This window comes from Danio rerio, chromosome 1, assembly GCF_049306965.1.
Source record: "Danio rerio strain Tuebingen ecotype United States chromosome 1, GRCz12tu, whole genome shotgun sequence".
NCBI classification, from domain to species: Eukaryota; Metazoa; Chordata; class Actinopteri; order Cypriniformes; family Danionidae; genus Danio; species Danio rerio.
This window is the reverse complement of record NC_133176.1, coordinates 27,985,602-27,995,172: the sequence shown is the minus strand read 5'-3', so window position 1 is coordinate 27,995,172 and position 9,571 is coordinate 27,985,602. Positions and strand designations below refer to the sequence as shown.

The window sequence follows — 9,571 nt, the reverse complement described above, 5'->3', positions numbered from 1 at the left end:
AACAACGTAGCCAGGATGATGTGTATAAGGTTATAAAGTACACAGTTCCCTTTGAAGATTTACCCAACATGTCCTCGGGAGTCTGATTTTCATATCAACCTTGCGAAGTCTGAACTCACAAGGAGTGGATGCATGACTGGACTGTGTGTGTAGGATACTTAATATTGAGGAAAAGCCCCTATCAGAGAGGCGAATGTCAGCAGCCCAGCCTCCATTTTCAGATGTCTCAGCTTTCCCCCATCCACACTGAGACGGAGCAGTAGCATTTTAGAATGAAAAGGGTTTTTTCAGCGTTTCCAAAAAAACTCTGACATAGTGTGGACAGATGGCGTAACCGTAACAAAACTTATGCGTTTTCAAACTAAAACGCATTAGTGTAAACAGGGCCTAAAGCTAAGCAGGGCTAAGCCTGTTGGAAGAAGTGTTTGAGAGGCCAGCAGGGGGGCACTCAACCTGCTGTTTGTGTGCGTTCTAATGCCTAATTATAGTGAGGGGACGCTATACTGTCAGTGAGCGCCTTCTTTAGGATGAGACATTAAATCGAGTTCTGACTCTCTGTGGTCATTAAAAATCCCATGGCACTTTTCGTAAAGAGTAGGGGTGTAGCGCCGGTGTCCTGGTTAAATTCCTTTCATCAGCCCTTATTGATCATGGCCTTCCAATCATCCTTATTCACCTAACTGGCTGTATCACTGTCTCTCCACTCCACCTATAGCTGGTGTGTGGTGAGCACACTGGTGCCGTTGTCCTGTGGCTACAGTTGCATCATACAAGTGGATGCTGCACACTGGTAGTGGTGTGGAGAGATCCACCTCATGATTGTGAAGCACTTTATATAAATATACATTTTATTTTATTTTCATTCATTCATTTTTTTTTCGGCTTAGTCCCTTTATTATTCTGGCGTCACTACAGAGGAAAGAGCCGCCAACTTATCCAGCAAATGCACGGATGTCCTTTCATTTATTACAGACAATTTAGCTTAACTACTTCTCTTATAGCGCATGTTTTTGGATTTGTCAGGGAAATTAGAGCACCCAAGGGAAACCCACGTGAACATGGGGAAAACTCAATTCAATTCAATTCAATTCAGCTTTATTTGTATAGCGCTTTTACAATGTAGATTGTGTCAAAGCAGCTTCACATAAATGGTCATAGTAATTGGAACAGTGTGGTTCAGGTTTTAGTGTTTAAGTTCAGTTCAGTTCAGTTTAGCTCTGTTCAGTGTGATTTAATCATTACTGAGAGTTCAAACACTGAAGAGCAAATTCATCGATGCGTAGCTCTACCAATCCTGAACCATGCGAGGCAGTGGCGACAGCGGAGAGGGAAAAAAAACTTCACCTGATGGGAGTGAAGAAAAAAAACCTTGAGAGAACCAGACTCAGTTGGGCACGACCATTTTAATTTCTCCGCTGGCCAAAAGTCTTGTGCAGAACTTCATTCGCCGTGGTTTATGCTGGAAGATGGCCTCAATGAAGACTCGTCTGTCCCTGGAGCGTCGCTGGAATCAGACTCATGTTCTCCACTCCCCACGACCATCAGCGCAGCAGCAGCTCAGGATATGGCCTGGTCCCGGATATGGAATCCTTGGGATCATCACGTCGCTGGTCTTGGATCCAATCAGTGACTCCGCCTAATCTGAGGACCTCGGGATGAGTATCCCCAGGTGAAAATAGAGAATAAAGAGAATAATTAGCGTAGCTGCTGTTCATAGTGTATATAAGCAAGATGTAGAAGCCAGTGTGGAACCTGCTAGGTGATGCACTGAGTGTATGCTTTACTAAACAGATAGGTCTTTAATCTAGTTTTGAACTGGGAGAGTGTGTCTGAGCCTCGGACATTACCAGGAAGGCTATTCCAGAGTGTAGGAGCCATGAAAGAGAAGGCTCGACCTCCTTTACTTGATTTTGCTATTCTAGGTACTACCAGAAGCCCTGAATTTTGAGATCTTAAGGAGCGAGTTGGTTCGTAGCGAGACAGAAGGTTGGTTAGATAAACAGGAGCTAGATTATTTAGAGCTTTATAGGTGAGAAGTAATATTTTAAATTCAATACGAAATTTAACAGGCAGCCAGTGTAAGGAGGATAAAATTGGGGTTATATGATCATATTTTCTAGACCTGGTCAGAACTCTGGCTGCTGCATTTTGCACTAATTGAAGTTTGTTAATAGAGGATGCTGGACAGCCAGCAAATAGAGCATTACAGTAATCCAGTCTCGAAGTCATAAAAGCATGGACTAGCTTTTCTGCATCTGAGATGGATAGCATATTTCGTAATTTAGCGATATTTCTCAGATGAAAGAAGGCAGTTTTTGTGACATGGGATATATGGTTTTTAAAAGTTAGATTGCTGTCTAATATGACACCCAGATCTTTTATAGTAGAGCTAAAGCTAACTTTGTATCCCTCTAATTGTAAATTGAGTTGCGAGATCTGCTGTGTGCAAGATTTAGGCCCAATAAGTAATAATTCTGTTTTGTCTGAGTTTAAGAGAAGAAAATTGTTGGTCATCCAGTCTTTGATGTCTTTGATACACTCAGTTAGTTTAGAAAGTTCAGACGTCTCGTCAGGTTTAGTGGAAATATATAATTGAGTATCATCTGCATAGCAGTGAAAGCTGATCCCATGTCTTCTAATAATGTCTCCCATAGGTAGCATGTAAATTGTAAACAGTAAAGGGCCTAAAACTGATCCTTGAGGCACCCCATACTTTACTGGGCAGATTTGTGAAGGCTGTCCATTAAGATTTACAAACTGGTAGCGGTCAGTTAAGTATGACTTAAACCATTGTAGAGCCGGTCCCTGGACATGCAAAAACATGCAAACTCCACACAGAAATGCCAACTGACCCAGCTGGGGCTTGAACTAGCGATCTTATTGCTGTGAGGCAGTTGTGCTACCCACTGTGCCACTATGCTGCCCTTTTATTTATTTTATTTTATTTTGCTATTATCAAAATTTAGTTTTCCCCCTAAAACTAATAATGTAAAGGTTGCCCAATACTTTGTAATTTTTTTACAGGTTCTGGTTATTGAATGCTTTATGCTTATAGTTGAAGATGAATGTTTAGGTTGCATTGTTTGTGCATTCCCAAAAGAACCTTTCAGTGAAACGTTCTTAAAAGAACAATTTCCCCCCTTTTTTGAAATGATTTTAAGGATGATATTAAAGGTTCATAATCATCATAAGAAAAAAATGTATATTCGTGTGGTCTATTTATTACTGAAAAAGTATTACAAGTTGTCAAATCAATTAATTGAAAAATAAGGCCCTTAAAAGGTATTTAAAACTCTTCATTGCATTTTTACAAGGTCTCAAATTTTGTTCAAGCGTTGTTTAAAGTGTTTGACTCCAAAAAAGCATAAATACATTTATTTTCCTCCTAATATTAACAATGACATGCTCCATCCACGCCATTGATTCGGGCCGAGGCGTGTCCTGCCAAGCTCCAACATCAGGGTGATGTCAAGTAATTTGCGACAAACGCGGGAAGGTGATGTGATGCTCTCCACATATAGCGTAACCATAGAGCGTAACAGACTCAGACTGCGTACTCCTGGTTGGAGAAAAGCAAGTTTAAACAGTGGCTAAAGCTTGTCGTTAAAAACAACAACATAATTTATTCTTTCAAGCTTTGAATCTTCCGAGCTTATCTCAGTGATGTTGCATGGTTGTGCTCCATTGATTTATACTGTTTATTAACAACTGTTTATTAAGTTAAAGATTTGATTCTGATTAGAACTTGAAGTGGCAATAAGGTCTTAAAATATTCTGAGAAGGTCTTTAAAAAGTTTTAAAAAGGTAAAGAAATTTCTTTTAGGATTCATGTATATACCCTGCAAAACCAACATATAGCTGCCATAATGAGCTATAACTAAACTAAGCATCCCTCCTGCTAGCCTCTGCAGAAATGTTATGCCTCTTGAAGAAGTGTCAGAACTGACAAATCATCCTTTCACATCACTCCTCACCTCTTAGGGGGGAAACCCCTCACTTTGTGTGTGAAAAAGAGGCTGACCCCACACCACTGGGGACAAAGACAGAATGGACACTCTTTTAACAAGAGTGACCTCACAAGCCCGGTTGATTACAGGCGTTAAAGAGGGCTTTAACTGCATTATTTTGAAGGCTGGAGGGCTTGAAGCAACATTTGTGATGCTTCAGGTCTAAAAGAAAACTTAAGAGAGATCCTAGCCACATGAGACCTGACATTTGATGTGCTCTTGAAAACAAACTTAAAACTTTTATAGTTGTAACATTAAGTGCAATAAATCATCTTCTGTGCTAATACACAACTGACAAAAGAACCACTTCTGCACTTATCTTACGAGACTCGTTAGTATAAGAACTACATTTCCTAATTACCACAGGCTCTGCAGGAGGGCGAGAGATTCAAATTGGGGAGTTTGAGAGGGTACAGAGAGGACAAGCAACTGCAGCAGTAGCAACATCACCAATCGACAGAAGAATAGCTGAACGAGTAGTGAAAATCCTCACTATTAGTTTTTTTTTCTCTAGTTCAATTTCCAGTTTTATTTTTCCCTAGCAGTTTTCAGTTTACTCACTAAGTGGTTGCTTGAAGAGAAAAGGTCTGAAGCTCTTTTCACGCATTTTGAATACAGGTGCCTGCTTCTCTCTCTCTCTCTCTGTAGGGATGCAGGATTTTACGAGGCTCTTGCCACAAAGGCTTATTATTCTCTTAGCACAGACACAAGCCACGGAGGGCTTGAGGGGATGAGACCATATTGTGGCCACTGCTGATTCTGTCTTTTCCCGAGAAGTTCCCGTGATCCTCTGTGCCACTTCTGCTTTACAAACTCTAGATTAATATTTTATTCTCAAATGAACAAACAGAGATTATTTATACTTTTGAACTGAATCTCAAAACCAAAGGTGGTAACTATAATACTTTATTGGTGCCATTATTTAAAATGTAATATAATAACAATGTATTATTATTATTATTATTAATTATTACTTATTTTATTATTTATTTATTATAATTATTACACAATTTATAAAAAATATGAACGTTCGGTGCTCATATTAGCTCAAATCTATCAAAAAGCATTTAAAAAGTTCAACTTTTTAGTGAATTGATTTATTAGTCTTTAAGAAACAAGTTATGTTTTTAATAATTGATTATTAAATTATGTTAATAAATTCCATCTCTAAGCAGAAAACATTTTAAGCTCATAAAGATTTATTTTGTAATTTTACACAGTGTATGTGGGAACATACTGTTAAAATACAAAACCTTTTGTTGTTCCACATTTATTGGTGTCTAGTATAAATTCTTATGCACACTGCTCATGTTGTGATTTTAATCATGGTACAAAGTCACATGAAATTAATGAAGTGTCTGTAAAGATTTATCCCTTATGTACTCCTGGGTATGTTTTCATCCACTCTGGGGTGATTTTGAGTCTTAATTCGGCCATAACTTTTTCTGTGTTTTAGCTAGCAGAATGTTTTTGGTGACAAATCTTTTTTTGACACATTTTTAAGAAAAAACATTATAAACAAAACATTTAGTTATGTTAGGGATGAAAAAATCTTCTAAACTAAGCTGCTCTAAAAAGGCATCAGATAAAAAAAAAATGATAAAAAATCTATTTCTGTTTAATGGAGATATTTTTTTCAACACATTTCTTAACATAATAGTTTTAGTAACTAATTTCTAATAACTGATCTATTTTATCTTTACCATGATGACAGTAGATAATATTTAACTAGATATTTTTCAAGACATTTCTATATAGCTTAAAGTGACATTTAAAGGCTTAACTAGGTTAATTAGGGTAACTAGGCAGGTTAGGGTAATTAGGCAAGTTATTGAATAACGATATTTTGTTCTGTAGACTATCAAGAAAATATATTATTTAAAGGGGCTAATAATTTTGTCCTTAAAATAGTGTTTAAAAAAAAGTAAAAATTGCTTTTATTCTAGACAAAATAAAATAAATAAGATTTTCTCCAGAAGAAATAATATTATCAGACATATTGTGAAAATGTCCTTGCTCTGTGAAACATCTTTTGGGAAATATTTAAAAAAGAAAAAAAAATAGGGGGGCTTATATTTCTGACTTTAACTTAGTACAGTATGTGTGTCTGTAAGTGTGTGGAGTTACCTTTGCGCATTTACCTTGATGTGTCTGGGAAAATCAAAATATGCATCTCAGCTCTCATTCATTCATTCATTCATTCATTCATTTTCTTATTGGCATAGTCCCTTTATTAATCTGGGGTTGTCACAGCGGAATGAACTGCCAACTTCTTGCTGTGAGGCGACAGCGCTACCCAGCTCTCAGAACTACATGTAGTAAATAAAAACAAAGACAGTGTATTTATGCACCATCAGATGTGATTTATAATGGAAGTCAATAGGGCAAAATTAGCCACCAACAGTAAATTAGGGAGAAAAAATTAAAAATTAACAATGCATCAAAGTCAATATTGATGCTACTTGTTGCTACTTTTACCACATGTCCAAGACTGTGGTCCAAGGTAAAAAAAAAAATCCAGTTCACTACTTTTTATATAGAAAATACATCATTTTGTGCGTTTTTTTTTTTTTTTTTTACAAAATCAGTGACATCATTTGTGAAATTGGTAATTAAAGTGGTAAAATTCTTTACTTTTCTAAATGGTTTGATAAACAGATTTATGCAAATAAATTAGAAAAAAAAACCCATTATCCTAATGCATTTTTACATTAGTTTAATTTAGTGGATGTTTTCATCCCTAACATAACAAAAGGATAGTAAGTTTAAACAGTGCCCAAGTGTTAACAAAGTCAAAAAACGCAACAATTATTTTATGGAAATGTAATAAATTCTAATCTGAAAAGAATGTTAGCAAAATAATTTGTTGTCACTTTTAAATATCATTTTTTTACTCAATTACAACAGAAATATAACCTTCCAAAAATAATTTTTTTCAGATTTTTACAAATAAGAAATTACCTGCGCACACATAATGTTTCCCTAGAGGAGGTTCTGCCCTGATGCTGATGATTGTCTCACACAGTGCAGGGGACAAAAACATCAATTATCTCTAATTTATGAAAGGTTATTTGCAGCTAATGCCCTCACTACAAAGATGATCAGAGAAGAATGGGAACGAGAGTTTGGCATCAAAATTTCGGAAGAGATTTGGCAGAATAGCTTAGAGGACATTGATAAACAATCAATCAACACTAGATTATGCCTCATCCAGTTCAAGGTCTTACATAGGCTACATTTCTCCAAAAAGAAATTACATAGGATTTTCCCCAACATATCTCCCATTTGTGATAAGTGCAAATCAGAAGAAGCTGATTTAGCTCATAGTTTTGTATTCTGTTATAAAATACAGGGATTCTGGAATGAGGTCTTTAAAGTGGTTTTAGATGTTCTTGATCAACATATAGATCCTGACCCAATGCTTATTATATTAGGACATTCTGATCATACATATTCATTGAGCAGTCTACAACAGAAATTCCTTGCATATTGTTTGATTACAGCCAAAAAGCTGCTATTGTTGTATTGGAAAAATGTTAATCCTCCAACTGCCAAACTATGGCTTGAAGAATTTATATCTACTCTGCACCTGGAACGAACAAGATTTATTTTAAAAGGCAATATTGGACAATTTCAGAAAATTTGGGGTCCTTTCTTTTGGAATTCTTCCCCCCAAAGCAATGTATTGTAACTAAAAGTTGTTTTGATTATCACTGTAGTGTATACTTACAGGCTGGGCTTGGGGTGTTTTTTTTTTTTTTTTGTAAATGTATGCATATCAGAAAACTAATCCTGTGATTATTGTAAGTTAATTCAACGACCAAATAAAAAACTTATTTGACAAAAAAAAATCATTTTTTGGGTGCAACACAAATATCCAGTTTTATTCATAGGAACTCGCCATTAATTTTATTTACTTAAAATATAGTATCTGAATAAAGAAACACATTTTCCCAGGACTTTTGGCATGAAGGGACAGTTTGCCCTCAGTCTGTAAATATACAACCAGATAAACATCTGCTTCAGAGTGCACGGAAATGTGACCTATGACATTTTTCAAAGGACAGAAGAAATGTGCTCCATCTGTAGGCTAACTATAGTCATTGCAATAATCTAAGATTACAGCAGAAGTACACTGACAAACCCTTAATTAACACTCATATGCCATTTACATATGTTTGAAAATATAAATATTTATAAATATGTATTCATTCAAATATTTGACCTTAAAATAAAAAAAGCAGTTTTCCCTCTATGGACCCTTTTCACAGTGATGACTTGTCATCCAGCGTGTCTGCGGGGTCTTAAAAAGTCTTGAAATGTCTTCAATTTTAGGCCTTAAAGTTGATCTTAAATCATTTTAAACTGGTCTTAATTCTACTATGTCCATGTATACTCTCTCAGGCAAAAAGTCATCCAATCACCAACAATCCATCCCAGTAAAAAATTTAACAAAGCTTTATTTACAAATAATAAGAGATAATTTAATAGCTTTCTAACCATTATGGTTTAATTAGCTTACAATAAAATTTGTTTGAACGTTCTACATGTATTTAAAGACCATATAGGTGGAGGACACTGACCTTCTTTTTCCTTTTTTTATAACCTATTTAACACATTTAAATCTGTTTTTATATTATTTGTCTTTAATTTTTCTTTTTGACGTGTCTCTTGTATTCCTGTTTATGTAAAGCACTTTGAATTGCCACTCTGTGTAAAATGTGCTATATAAATAAACTTTCCTTGCCTTGGATAGACTGTTATGCATACAATTAGTTTATTCTAGTTTTTAAAGAGCTTATATAATGTTGAAAAACATTCTCATGTATATAAATAGGGGTTGTTTGCTTGTTTGACATTAGGAAATAAGTAATGATTTTTGTTTGATGGGTCAAGTAAAAAAATGTTTTTACTAGGCCCTCTGGGTCATTAGAAAGAAAATCCTTAGCCAGTAGACCTGTAAGTCTAAAATATCATTCATAATGGTCCTAAAAAGGTCCCAAAAAGTCTTTAATTTGACTTGGTGAAACCTGTAGAAACCCTGTCATTAGCATTTTAAATTCTTGACATTTTTTTTGTAATGTTTTGTATGTACCTTTACACAGATATACTTTGCATTATATAATCTTTGCATTAAATTACAAAAAACTTATGTGAGGAGTTTCTAAAGTATTGTCTATAGGCGGTACAGTAAATTTAGCATTCTTCTCTTTTCTGTTCTGGCTGCAGTTATTAGTCTCACAATGAAAGTCACGGAAACACTATTTTCTGTTATTTTCAGAAACACAGTTATTATTTTACTAATTGAGTGAAAAGGAATGCAAAAAAGTTATTTGTTGTACTCTCCCATTCATTGCTCATCAACTACGATGAGTTCTGCTGCTTAGAAACACAAACATGTGAAGAAAAGTCTGTTGTCTACTATGAAATATTTAGGGTAGAAATTCCTTACCATAATTGTATCTAGCTTACTTGCTGGAAATAAGAAAACGAGACCAAATGCTTAATGCATGCAAGCTAACACTAAAACAATATATCGGCTTGGCATTGTTACCAATGAATCA

The 9,571-nt window shown here is 35.4% G+C and overlaps 1 protein-coding gene across 4 annotated transcripts in view; it reads right to left on the bottom strand.

Moving 5' to 3' along the window:
• Nucleotides 1-1,080: 1,080 nt before the first annotated feature.
• LOC137490010 (uncharacterized) overlaps nucleotides 1,081-9,571 on the bottom strand; it is a 692,802-nt gene continuing 684,311 nt past the window's right edge. For all 4 annotated transcript variants that reach the window (XM_073951636.1, XM_073951643.1, XM_073951634.1 and 1 more), the window contains one exon: nucleotides 1,081-1,641. The gene's annotated coding sequence lies outside the window, so the exon portion shown is untranslated. The remainder of the gene's footprint in view (nucleotides 1,642-9,571) is intronic.